Below are 10,611 nucleotides of genomic sequence, written 5' to 3' on the forward strand. Positions count from 1 at the left end.
TCATTCATATCTGAAACATGAAACACTGATGATATATCCCTCAAGTTTTGAGAACTCAATCAGCTGGTTTTCACTAAAATATTTCTTTACATGCATACAATTAGAGCCCACTTCAACAGCCACGACCTAACCTGCCCTTGCCTCAGTAGTTAACAGTGATTCGCTAAAAAGGGAGTAAGATGCTATTTACTTTGGGCCCACTGTCTCGACCCAAATTCTAATAAAGCCTATTCTGCCATGTTTGCTCACTAAACTGGGACCGCACCGTTTTCCTTTACTAATTTTCAAGCCACACAACTTTCGAGAATTCTGTTAATTGCTTTTTGAGTGTAAATTGTTTGAGTACAGTTTGAGAGCCAAAGTTTTCATGTGTCTTTCGAATGTAGAAACAGCTAATTTGGGAAAATATTTGAGAAGCATGTACCACAGGGAAATATGATATTATAACAGAATGCAGAAGCCCTCGTTTCTGTAATGTTTTACGTCATGTATATTGAATTGTCGTTGTAAATTTACTTTCATATTCTGCGGCATTTAGGTATTGGTGTGTGGAGCCAACTTGGCTGTTTTGCTTGGTTTTACCAAGAAGCGTTATACAAAATACTCTCATCTGCAACATTGTTGATTTGCTGATAAAGTCATCTATGTGAATCAGAGTCGATATCGGAGAAAACCCTTAACCTACCATAATCTTAATTTTCTGAAAGAAGTATAACGTTTGTTTCTAGATAACAATATCGAAATTTGAAAATTACATCAGGGCGGAAAAAGAAGAACTGAGTAAAAAACAATTTGCGCCAGTTTGACAAAATAGTATTCACAGGGTATCGACAAGAATCTATTTCTTTATTCATTAATTTACACAATCACTCATTTATTCATTTTTTCTCGTTTATTCATTTATATATTCATTCCTTCATTTATTTTTTTTTCCATTCCAAATATCCGACACATCCGTTTTAAAAAAATAAGGTGAATTTTCATTTTTCTCAAAAAATATTCATTTATTCATCGATTTCTATACTATCCCTTTCGTAGTAGTCCCCTTCAGATATAACGGGCGATTTTTAAAGAGGTATAGGATTTTATTTTCAAAACAACACAAAAAAATTTGAAAAAATCGATGAAATCCTTATTGGAATCAATAGAACGATCAATATAACGTCAGTCGTTGCTGGTTTATCTCTGTAGACATGAGTCTTAACATGACCTCACAAGAAATAATCCAAAGGCGTTAAATCACACGATGTAGGCGGCCAATTGACGGGCCCTAAACTGTTCACCGAAGGCGGCTCTTAATTGGGCCATTGTTTTGCGTGCCGTGTGGCATGTGGCACCATCTTGTTGAAACCGCATGTCAGGCATGTCCAATTCTTCCATTTTGGGCAACAAAAAGTCGTCAGCCATCACACGGTAGCACTCGCCATTCACAGTACCGTTCCGGTCATTGTCGTCTTTAAAGAAGTACGGCCGATGATGCCTCCGACCCATAATCCACACCAAACAGTGACTTTTTCGGAATGAATCGGTAGCCCTTGCAATGCTTGTGGCTGGTCTCTACTCCAGATGCGGCAATTTTGCTTGTTAACGTATCCATTCAACCAGAAATGAGCCTCGTCGCTGAACACAACAAATGTTAGATGTTGTGGGAGGTCGTGTGGCATAAATTCTTCCACCAGCTGGAAGAATTTACCTTATAAAGTTTCACACCCAAATTCTTCCGCAAAATTTTCCACGTAGTGGAGTAACAGAGGCCCAATTGCTGCGAACGGCGGTGAATCGACATTTCACAGTCATCACGAACATTGGCGGATACATCCGCAATATTTTCTTAGGTCCTCACTCTACGTATGCGTGTTGGTGATTTAATGTCCAATAATGTAAACTGGGTTCGAAATTTAGTCACAAGCTTCCGAGTAGCTCCCTCAGTAGGCCAACGAAACTGCCCATAAATTGGAAGCATGAATTTTGATAATTCAATTCAATGATTGACAAGCGTTGTTCATTCGTAAGTCGATTCATGGTTAAATTATAGACCAAACTGAACAAGTTTGACAATGATACAAGACACGATTCACGCGTGATCTGTCAAAAACAGTGTTGCCAAAAGATACCAGCAGAAGAACCACTCATTAATACACCTGTGTCAGTGGTTTTTCCAATCTTGAAAGCAGTTCTGATGTGGCAAGAACTCTTGATGTTCTACGCGACGTTAATCGAAGAAAGCAGTGAGCAAAGCCTTGACATCAAACATCAACGTATCATCAAACTTGGCATGCTTTTTCTGGTCTTGGCTCCCCTGTGCTCTTCCATTGTGACGATTGGACTTTGGTTTTGAGGTCATAATGGTATACCTACCCATGATTCGTCACCACTTTTAAGTAAATCTGGATCGCCTTCGATGTTATTCAACAATTCCTGAGCGATGCTCATGCGACGTTGTTTTTTTTTGGTCAAAATTCAGCAATTTTGGAACAAAGTTCGCTGCCACACGCTTCATGTCCAAAAAGTGCATAGCATTAGCCAACTGATATGCCGTCATCCTCATGAGGTCCAGGTAGAGCGTCGTCATTCACAGCTTCTCAACCTTCTCTAAGTCAAAAAGTTGAGCTCAATAACAACCTAGCTGACGAACTCACACTTTCCAAAACTAGAAACATATTCGAACTCAGAAAGACATCAAAATGTGCATTTCCCCAGCAAGTTTTCATCATTGAGCCACAATTCATACTGTGAATACGTTCAGAATTCAATTCACATGTGGCCTTGCAAAGTTGCAATGAACATTCAATCTGTGACTCAATGAAATACATCTCTGAATTTCACAAATTGGGTCACAAGTATTGCCGAATGAAGAGAAATGGATTAGGATAGTCTGCAGAGCAGCAAAGAAACTACCTCGGAGAAACAAGTTCCACAACTGCAAACTTTAATGAGCAGAGACTTAACAATCCAATAAAAGTTAGTTTTTGCTAAAGTCATGATTTACGACAGTTTCTTGAACATGTTTTGTTAATTAGTGGATGTATAGCCGAAGTATATTTGAATATGAACAACCCATAAATACTGGGTTCCCAAATTGGACCAATAAACACATCGGTTTACTCTCAGCCTGGGAGGCAGACATGGAAGTAATTAAATGTTTTATGATTTTTTTGGATTGTCCCACGGAACTAACATAAGTCGACTGGGATTTTTAGGGACGTGTTCGTATAACAGTTTACAAATATTTGTACACTCTATTTTCGAACAATCCATAATAAAATTAGAGGAAACATAGGCAAGGAAATCACAGAAACGGGAAACAGCTTGTTACTGGTACAAGGAATATACTAAAATAATATCAATTAATAGACGCAGTAAATATATGTGTGATTCAGAAGTGAAGATGAATATGAACTTCTGATTTAAAATAGAGCTATAATATACAGAGAAATATAGAGGGTTGCCTTTTATATTTCGGGATTAGAGTACAAAAACAAATATTAATCATCGAAAATCACTGTTTTGTTTTTCAAAATATTCCCCATGAAGATCTATACACTTTTGCATGCGTTTGAACCAGTTGTGGAAGCACTTTTGTCTCTCTGATTGAGGTATCTCCAAAACATGCATTCTGACTGCGGCAACCGCTTCTTCAGGTGTCGAAAAACGTTGACCTCTCAGTTTATTTTCTACGTACGGGAATAAAAAAAGTCAATCGGTGCCAAGTCATGTTTTAGGTGTCAAAAATGCAGTTGTTTGAGACGATGTGTGAGAGCTCGCATTGTCGTGGTGAAGTGTGATCCGTCTTCAGCGGTTGGCTTTCCAGATTTCTTGAAATACAACTGGCAAACAAATGATTGTGTACCACTCAGAATTTACTGTTCTGCATTGTTCTAGTGGTACGGTTGCGACATGTTCAGTTTTTCCGAAAAAAACAGATGACCATCTGCTTGAAAGTGCTTCATACGCGAACAACTTTTGTTGGAAACACCCATACAGTCGACTGCTATTTACTTTCAGGCTCATATGCGTGAATCCACGATTCATCATCTGTCAAGACGTGTTTCGAAGCACTGCGATAGTATTTTTGGGCATTACCTTCGACCAATCGACACGAGCCTTTTTCAGGCGATTTTGACAAATTGTGTGGGATCCAACGCAAACAAATTTTTTCGACAGTCAAATGTTTATGCAATATTCAATGTATGCTGGTCCCACTAATGCCTAAGGTTGTCTCAATCTCACGATATGTCACAGGACGATCTTGTAATATCAGTTCGCGCACAGCACCAATGAATTTTGGATTTTGGACGACCTTCACGCAGGAAAATGTTCACGATTTGATTCCATTTTTGTGCCGAGATGAATCTTTAAAGTTACTGTAAAAAACACTAAAAGCACGCGTATGTTAAAACATTCTGAGTATGTATAGCTCAAAAATGTCCAACTTTACGATAGAGCTGTCAGTTGCCAGATTGCAACACTAGGGTTGCCAAATCCCGAAACATAAAAGGCAATCTATTATAACCCTTATCTGTTCTTTTAAAATCTCTTGTTATCTGTTTTTCCGATAACCAGCTGTCGACTCCTTATGGAAGACAACTTTCATAGGTCGAAACTTGTGCGAATTGAGGATTAACGAGGTCTCACCGTTGAACGTGCGATTCCTGACAGTCACACTCAATGTAAAACATTGTGCGAAGAAAACCAAAAGCTCTAGTCAAAATCTGGGTTATGAAGTGTCTGCTAGGAGAAAATCAGATATCAAGGAAATTCAACCACTACTTCAACTTCTAGCAGAGAACTATGGTTCGGAGACTAAAATTCACTGTTTCACTCCATTTTTTAATATATAACATTCCAATTTCGTCAAAGAATATTCTAAATTTTTTAAATGGTTACTTCACTCAGGTTTGTATTTGTATGAATTTAATCATTTTACAGATATGTCTTTGAACGAACAAATATATGGATGTATCCAGTGGTATCCATAAATGAGGATTTTCATAAACGAAAGATAAAGCAATATCGCCCTCAAGTGCCAAGTACGCCAATAAGACGCCACAATAAACGAGAGAAATAACGAAAGTGCCTTTTTCTTATTTTTGGGTTCAGTTATTTTCGTAGAAAAAAATATGTTTTTCGCTCAAAAACCATCTTCAGGTCAAATTTTTCAATACCGACCTGATATTCTTCACATTCTAGATATTTCAGACTTACAGAGACCTACCTATTCCTTAACATTATTTTCAGTACGGTTCTACTTCAATTCGATAATAGTCGAATGGGCCTCGACTCTATAAATCCTACATTACAGCTGAGATATGTCGTCTGGGCGTTTTGTAGACACTCCTAAGAGCTTGCGATAAGAAAATTCACTATTGTTTAATTTTGCGTCGTTATTATTATTATTATCATTTTTACCGTAGTGTGCGCTGGTCAGGCCCCATCCACCGAAGCCCCGATACATTCGGGAGGGCACAGTGTTGCCCTACGCTCCGGTGGATATTGAATCCGTTGTGAGGAACGGTGTTGCCCTACGCTATTATTGCTTCTCACATTCACATAAATAGAGCTGTACCTTTGTAGAATTGCCTGAAGCTAAAGTCCCCGTTTCACAGCCCTATTTTGTTCAGGTGTCCCCTCGGTAGACACTGTCCAATGAGTAACCTTTACTTATTCTGAACGTATCTTCGATGTCCGAAAGCAGTTTTACAGATGATCTCCACTTGAAGGCTTGGCATGTAGGTTCCCAGGTGAATTTTCCCAGTTTTCTCAATACAACTTGAGAGAAATTTCGAAATTAAGACCTCAAACTTGTGAAATAAAGTAATAATATATAATAATATGTTAAAGACACAAGGTTCGAATGTATGAGCAGAGTACTTGACGCTACTAGATGCTTTAACTGCACGTCGCGTATTCTTTTCGATTTCAATGAAACTGCTACTATATGATGTTTTTATTTGATTTAAAAATATCTAATTAAACCAATAGCTTAAGATGTTGAGATTTCTGAATATCATATATAAATTGTTGGTATTCAATGAGGGGTTTCAATTGGAGGGATTTTGTCTTATTTTCGTGAGATTATGGGAATCTGTTCGTTGTATTCGTCAGTTTCATTTGATTAACATATTCATTTGAGTTGTCTCCGTTGAGAATCCGTGCTAGGAATCACACTTTGAAAGGTAAGACCTCGTTAGTCCTTAGCTCGCACAAGTTTTGAAAGTTTTCGATCGTAGGGGACAATAGCTGGTTAACGGAAAAATAGATTTCAACAGATTTTTTCAACAGAGTTTGGGTTCAGGCACTGCCATAATCATAATATCAAATTAAACCTCTGGATTTCTGTAGACATTTATGCAAAATATTTTATCAGTTCGGACTTCCATTGTCTAATGTAATATGAATTGATTTGAAAACCCTGAAAAAACAATTAAAAAATCAATAAGATTGACCGAAAATAAAAATTTTAATAAAGAAAAAACTGAAATAACAAAGAAATAACATACAAGTAACAACCAAACAAATGAAAATAAAAAAAATTTAAGTAATAATAAAAGCTGATAAAAATTAAAAAATATTATTAACAAAAAATGAAAAATAAAAATTAAGGGATTTCAACCAAGTTATCTCACGACGTTTCGATTGTTAGTATCCACAATCGCCTTCGATATAGGTATAGGTCACTCGAGTGCTTTCATCTATCCCCTCTTCACTCTTTCCGCTTCATTCCGAAACATTGTCAACCACGTTTGTTTGAAGATTGACAATGTTTCGTGATGAATTTCACTAGTTCGGACTTCCATTGTCTACTATATACAATAATTTGAAATCCCTGAAACAACTAAAAAAGAAGAAGAATTGAAATTGAGTAGTTGAAAATAACAATTATGCAACAATAAACCTGAAATGAAATTTCAGGTTTATTGTTGCTTAATATAATTGTTATTTTCAACTATTTTTTTTTAATTATTCTTTTTTACTTGTTTCAGGGATTTCAAATCATTTTATATAGTAGACAATGGAAGTCCGAACTAGTGAAATTGTCAACCACCTTCAAATATTTATGCAAAATGTTAATATTCGTTCACAATCAAACTTGAATATTTGATTTCATTGGTTCAGTTTGATTAGGACAGTGACAATGATAGAATACTGAGTGAATATTGCATAACTAGGCTCCTAAGGTGAGATATAATTCAAGAATAATGACGCCTGAATGTTAATTTCATGGCCGTCAGTTTTATCGCTGGTGGGAAGAAGCGTTTTATCGCTGCAAAACTCTGTTTTGGTGGCCTTACCTTCAATTTTTTCATAATTCTATCGGTTTGGAAGAAATTTTTCGTCTAATTTTTTCATTCACCTCATAGAAAATATCGAAAAGTGAAAGCAAACAGCTGATAGTAGAAAAGTATTCCGTAAAAGTGGAATAAATATACTGTTATCACAAATAATAATACAGTCTTTCGAAAATGTAGAATATTTGAATATTTTCCGTCGGTAAAACACTATTTACTAGTTATTTCTCAACTGAACCATGAAAAAATGAAAATATGCTAATATTATTTGTGGAAGATAGTGATATAACATAATAATTATGTTTGCGTGTACCAAAAATAACATTTATTTGAAAAGTCGAGAATGAAAGTTTCCTTATTTTGACATAGTGAGTTCATATTTATAATAAAAAATGTCTTTATGAAGAAAACTCATGTGGAATTGAACACTTGTTTATGTTCAAATGTGATCATAACAATACATTTCTTGGTGAATATCAGAGATGTTGACTCTTATTTTAAAAAATGTGTTGTAGTGTTTGTAAAATTTCTGGATCTCCGTTTCCTAAATCTCCATTTGAAATTGATGCAGCGACAAAATGGACAGATGTCGCAGCCGAGTTGTTCAATCTGTCAAAGCCATCACTTCAAATGGAGATAATTGATTTGCAAGAAGATGTGTCTTTGCAAATGTATAGAACGGTATCCACTGAAGAATTTTGGGCCATACATGTCCCAGAAAAATATGAAAATTGAAAAAGACTAGCACTCAATTTGGCCACTATGTTTGGCTCGACGTACATATGTGAAACATCTTTCTCAAAGATGAATTTTTTTGAAAAATAAATATCGTTCGAGATTAACAGACGCTCACCTAGAAGACACACTTGGAATTTGCTGTTCCTCTCGAGAACCAAACTATAAAAAACGGGCTCAATACCGTCGGTGTAGTTTATATTTTATACTGATTCATGCTCTGCTTTTGTAATTGACAACTCTATCACAGATCATTTCTCCACCGTATTAACCAATATTATAAACCACACACTGATCAGAAAAACGTGTGATGATGCGTACTTTAGGAAATTCATTGATTATGAACAATTGAGAAGAACAATAATGACGCATAGCTGGTTAGAATTTCATGAAATTGAGGGAGTAGAAGAAGCAGCTGAATACTTTACTGATATAATAAAGAACATGATCGAAACACACACTAAAAGTATTAAATACAATAGTAAACACAAAAAAAGAAAACCTTGGATCACAATAGAATTAATGAATTCAATAAAACGCAAAGAAACTTTATACAAACATTATAAGCAAGATATGAGTAACGCAGAAAAGAAACGAGAATTTATCACATACAGAAATCAACTAAATGAATTGATTAAAACGACAAAATACAATTATTATAAAAATAAAATAAGTAAAAGCAAAGGTAACAGTAAACTTTTATGGGAAACAATCAAAGAAGTGAGCGGCGAAAACAAAAGCACAAATCAAATAAAATCAATTCTCAATGAAAAGGGAGAACTCATTGAAAATCAACCAGATATTACTAATATATTCAATGATTTTTTCACAAATATGGGTCCAAAACTCGCTGGCAAAATAATCAAACCTCTTTCTCCAGGCCCTCGCAGTTCTCACACAAGGGGCTCTATATTCTTGAAACCAACAGACCCCACAGAGATTCGCAATATAATCCACTCCCTAAAACCTCATAAATCTCCCGGAATAGATTCAATAAAAGCTGAGACATTGCAAAAGAACGCAAGAGAAATAGCTCTACTCTTATGTCACCTGATAAACAAAATAATAATAGAAGAAGTATGTCCGTCACAATTCAAAATTGCCAGTATAAAGCCCATTCATAAAAAGGGAGACAAAAATGTTCCATCAAATATCAATCAACCAATATCATTGATATCAAATTTTGCTAAGATATTAGAAAAAATATTGAAAACCAGTCTTGACCGTTACTTAGCGCAAAGTGATACTCTTTCTGCCAAACAATTTGGCTTCCGAATAATAAATCGACTCAGGATGCTATTTCCTTCCTAACCAGACAAATGTATGATGCACTTGATAAAGGAGGGGTGTCACTTTGTTTGTTTCTCGACCTTGCTAAGGCGTTCGACACTGTCGATCATTCCCAGTTGTTGGAAGCCTTAGACAGTTTTGGCATCCGAGGAAGTGCTTTAAAATTTTTTCAATCTTATTTGGACTCAAGAAAACAATTCGTGACTATAAACCGATGTATAAGTGAAGGAAGAACTGTACTTTGCGGACTTCCACAAGGAACAGTTCTAGGGCCAATCCTCTTCGTGATTTATATACTCACCTTGCAAACATGTGAAAATATCATCAGCTATGCTGACGATACGGCTATCTTTCATAGCGCAGACTCTTGGGACAACTTGAAACATATCGTTGAAGAAAATTTTAGCCACCTGATAGATTGGTTTAATCACAAACTACTCACCATCAATTTTGAAAAATCTATGTTTCTACCGCTGAGCTGTTATGCTTCCAACTTGCCTAATTATGAAAAGTTATCTTTCAACAATCACGGAACTACTTTTGAAATTAGCGCAACCGACCAAATCAAATACCTTGGTGTCACTGTTGACAGACACTTAAGATGGAATATACATGTCGACAACGTAACAAATTCCCTCAGAAAATTAATATATAAATTCAGAGTATTATCAAAGATGCTTGATATGCCTGAATTGATCACAACTTATTATGCACTCGTTGAATCTAGGCTCTCGTATGGCATAATGGGCTGGGGAGGTGTAGCTAGCACACATTTAAATAAATTACAAACTTTACAAAATATGTTGATCAAAATACTATTCAAAAAAGATCGATATTACTCCACAAATCTCCTATATAACGAAACAAAAGTTTTTTATATCAGACAGCTATTCTTTCATAAAATTTTGATACATCAATACAAAAATAAAGATAGCCTAGTTTTAGTATCGCATTCCTATCATACAAGAGCAAACGTAAACAAAAAGTCAACTATACCTATATCCTATAAAGCTATTGGGCAAAGATGTCACTCTCACCTTGGACCCAGACTTTTCAACACCTTGAATTCAGAACTCAGACAATCTCCTTTTTTTATATTAAAAAAAAGCTTAAAAAAATACATCACGGGCGTAGATCGAATGAAAATACATGATCCTATTGATATGAAAAATTCCCACCAATCATAACAGGAAATAACTATGTGTACACATGTATCATCTAGTTATTCAATTCTGGGAATAACAAATTGACTGTATTACCAATTTCAATGTATATATGTACCTACAATTTTGTCTCT

This window comes from Leptinotarsa decemlineata, unplaced genomic scaffold (genome assembly GCF_025532065.1).
Source record: "Leptinotarsa decemlineata unplaced genomic scaffold, Ldec_3_MD MMD2_tig00026314_RagTag_RagTag, whole genome shotgun sequence".
Classification (NCBI taxonomy): Eukaryota; Metazoa; Arthropoda; class Insecta; order Coleoptera; family Chrysomelidae; genus Leptinotarsa; species Leptinotarsa decemlineata.